Below are 4,173 nucleotides of genomic sequence, written 5' to 3'. Positions count from 1 at the left end.
AAAATCAGAGCCCTTGAGTTCTCCTTCTTGTAATCTCCGTAGGTGAAACGGGTGCTCCGTGCTGTAACAGCTTTGATGTTACCCTCTGCAGTAGTTTTAGAAGACTTTCCTTTAAATGTCACTGAGACAGCTCTGGGAGGTACAGAGGAAGTCAGAACTCTGGAAGATTTCTCTGGAGTAAATTGGCTAAAAACATTTCGAAAATAAATCTCTCTGAGTGTCAAATAAAGTCTGAATGTCTGTGGCATACGACTGTGTTATACGTTGCACCTTATCAGTAAGGTCTTGAAACAAATGTTGCATTAGCTGTGCCATGTTTACCATTTGTTCTAGTAGGGTTTTCAAAACTGGTACCACCTCTGCAAGCTCCAATGTGTGGCCTTGACATTCTGTCATGCTCGGCTTAGTAGGTTCAGGGGTTTGGAGCATGTGCAAGGTGATGGCTGAGTTAAGCTGAGAGGACTCAGTATACCAGAATTGAAACACAGAACAAAGAAGGTATTTTCTTAAAGAAACTTATGCAAGGAAAACGAGAGGTAAAGCACATCGCGGTTATATTCCAAAATGACAATATACAAAGAAAGTCTTTGGAAAAGAACAGTTCAAGCAGAAGTCCTTCAAAAGACACAGACGACCCTTACGAGTACTTGATATTAGGATCAAAGTGGGCATACACGGGTATTACAGCCAGGGTACTTGGTATCATACGCCAGTATCTCGGTAAGGCAACTTGGGTTCAGGAAGGGGCCGAGCATACGCCAGTATCTCGGTAAGGCAACTTGGGTTCAGGAAGACAAATATCACAGTAGAGTTGCTTAGACTCAGCAAGCAGATAAAAATACAGTTCTTACAGCAGTGGAGTTTAGTACCAACAACCAAGGAAGTATACAGGTACTCACAGAAGAGGTGTTCAGTCTCACAGCTAGGGTTGCCACCCGTCCCTTAAAATACAGAACACTTATAAAAGTTACACATGCTGCAGGGTGTGCAGGGAGGAATATGAATGGTGCTGTCCAGAAACACAATACATATTCCTCCCTGCAGCATGTGTAACTCATAAGGGTCCAGGAAAACATGGCTGAGGTGGCAACCCTACTCACAGCAGAGGTACTTGTCTTCAGGATAAACAAATGTCACAGTATAGTTGCTTAGACTCAGCAAGCAGATACACATATAGTTCTTACAGCAGTGGAGTTTAATACCAACAGCCAACGAAGTATACAGGTTCTCACAGAAGGGGTGTTCAGTCTCACAGCAGAGGTACTTGGCTTCAGGATAAACAAATGTCACAATATAGTTGCTGAGACTCAGCAAGCAGATAAACATACAGTTACTTGGCAGTGGAGTTTAGTACCAACTGCCAAGTAAGCATACAGGATACAAAAGAATTGTCAGAATACAAGCCAAGGGTCAGAAGCCAGGAAAGCAGTCCAATCTTTCATAAAGCAAAAGTGGAATCCGGAAGAATGGTCAATCAGCAAGCTGAGTTCAGATGCCAGGGATCCAACAAGAAAACAGGAATTCAGGAAACAGAACAGAGGCAAAAACAAAGGCACCAAATGATTAGTGAAGAAGCCCTTTATAGCAGAGCTGATTTGAAAACTACCTGCAGCTGGCAAGCAGGTGGAGCAAGAGAGTAATCCACTGCAGGTAACAGGTCTCAGGTAATAGGTCTGCAAACAGCAATAGATACCTCTGGTGGCACAAGAAAAGAAAGACAGGCTGCGAACCATGAGTCCCAGGTTCAAGTCCAGGCACGGCCGTGACATCAATTTTTGAAAGTTGATATTTGAAAGTTGATTTGCAACTAATAAAATGTATGAGTAAGTTCATATGGCTCCGAATAAAGTTGATAGCGCAAGTTGATTTGCGGTTAATCAAAAATAAAAAGGTAAGTTCATAGAGCTCAAAGTAAATTGGATAGTACCTCTTTTGTCATCACATCTTTTGTTTAAAGGGACAGTCTACACCAGCATTTTTATTGTTTTAAAAGATAGATAATCCCTTTATTACCCATTCCCCAGTTTTGCATAACCAACACAGTTATATTAATACACTTTTAACCTCTTTGATTATCTTGTATCTAAGCCTCTGCAAACTGCCCCTTTATTTCAGTTCTTTTGACAGACTTGCAGTTTAGCCAATCAGTGCCTGCTCCCAGATAACTTCACGTGCATGAGCACAGTGTTATCTATATGAAATACGTGAACTAACAACCTCTAGTGGTGAATAACTGTTAAAATGCATTCTGAAAAGAGGTGGCCTTCAAGGTCTAAGAAATTAGCATATGAACCTCCTAGGTTAAGCTTTCAACTAAGAATACCAAGTGAACAAAGCAAAATTGGTGATAAAAGTAAATTGGAAAATTGTTTAAAATAACATGCTCTATCAGTTTATTTTGGCCTAGACTGTCCCTTTAAGTTACTAGATGGTACCTGTATGTTTACAACCAGTCTGAGTGATCCTCGGTTGTTTCCTTCGCACCTCTTGTCAGCGGTTCTTGATTCTCAGAGCGGGTGGTTGGATTTATCCGGAATCGTTTATCCGCCAATCAGCTCCTTCAGTTACTGGGTCCTCTAGTGCACACACTTTTTTTTTTTTATGTGGCTGGTGTTGCGGTTATGGGAGTAGAGGCCTTATACGAATTCTCAGTCACTTTTCCAGATAGTTTTCAAGCTGTTAAAGTTGCTCTTAGACCTTTTTTGGCCTCTTTTCACAGTCTATGAAGCTAAGGACAAGATCAACGCGTGTCGGCAGACACATTGGAATAAGAAATATTTACAGTAAATTCACAGTTTAACACTTTATTTAATATGAATATTGCAACATGCTCAGCCATGGGTGCTCAATAGCACTCACAGGAAGCTGTGCTGTCCCCAGAGTCCAAGACAGTTAACCCCAGACAAGTTTGGGTGCAAGGCCCATAGGATGACTGCTGGACTTTCTCTGTGTGTTGTATTAATTTATTTTGTAATTTTCCCTATGGGCCTTGCACACAGACTTGTCTGGGGCTAACTGCCTGGTACTCTGGGGACAGCACAGCTTCCTGAGAGTGCTACTGAGTACCCAGGGCATAGGATGTGTACCCAGTCCAGTCTGATGTGCAGTCCCCTTCCGTGTTTTGTATATGTCTAGGGTGGTTATATAAGTCTTTGAACCCTTGACTTGTTCCCAGTTTGTTTGAGTGAGAGGTTGCATTTTTATGGCTGTATTAGGGACCCAGGTTTTTGGGAGGGACCTTGACGTGGAACCTGGGCTTGTCCCATTTGGCCAGATGCGGGAATCAACTTTTCCAGTTTTTCTTTTAATCTTAGCTGATAGCTTGCAAGTGAGTGCTGGACTTTCTCTATGTGTTGCATTACTTTATTTTGTAATTTTCCCTATGGGCCTTGCACCCAAACTTGTCTTTGACTCTGGGGACAGCACAGCTTACTGAGAGTGCTATTGAGCATCCAGGGCTGAACATGTTGCCTGGTCATAGGATGTGTACCCAGTCCAGTCTGAGAGTGCAGTCCCCTTCCATGTTTTGTATATGTGTAGGGTGATTACTTAAGGCTGTGAACCCTTGACTTGTTCCCAGTTAGTTTGATTGAGAGCTTGCATTTGTATGGCTGTATTAGGGACCCAGATTTTGTGAGAGACCTTGACGTGGTACCTAAGCTTGTCCCATTTGGCCAGATGCGGTAACTAACTTTTCTAGTTTGCTTTTAATCGTAGCTGAGAGCTTGCAAGCGAGTGCTGGACTTTCCCTGTGTGGCATTAATTTATTTTGTAATTTTCATCATGGGCCTTTCACCCTGACTTGTCTGGGGTTAACTGCCTGGTACTCTGGGGACAGCACAGCTTACTGAGAGTGCTACTGAGCACCCAGGGCTGAGCATGTTGTAGGGTCATAGGATATGTACCCAGTCCAGTCTGAGAGTGAAGTCCCCTTCCGTCTATTGTGTGTGTGTGTATATATATATATATATATATATATATATACACATATAAAACAATCAATATACATATAGATAGATAGATAGATATTATAAAATATATATACTATATATATATATATATATATATATATATATATATATATATATATATATATATATATATGTGTGTGTGTGTGTGTGTGTGTGTTTCCTTCTTCTTTTTTTTAAATATGAGACCCTTTATCCAAACTGC

The sequence above is a fragment of the Bombina bombina genome, chromosome 3, assembly GCF_027579735.1.
Source record: "Bombina bombina isolate aBomBom1 chromosome 3, aBomBom1.pri, whole genome shotgun sequence".
NCBI lineage: Eukaryota > Metazoa > Chordata > Amphibia > Anura > Bombinatoridae > Bombina > Bombina bombina.
Note: the sequence above shows the minus strand (reverse complement) of the source record.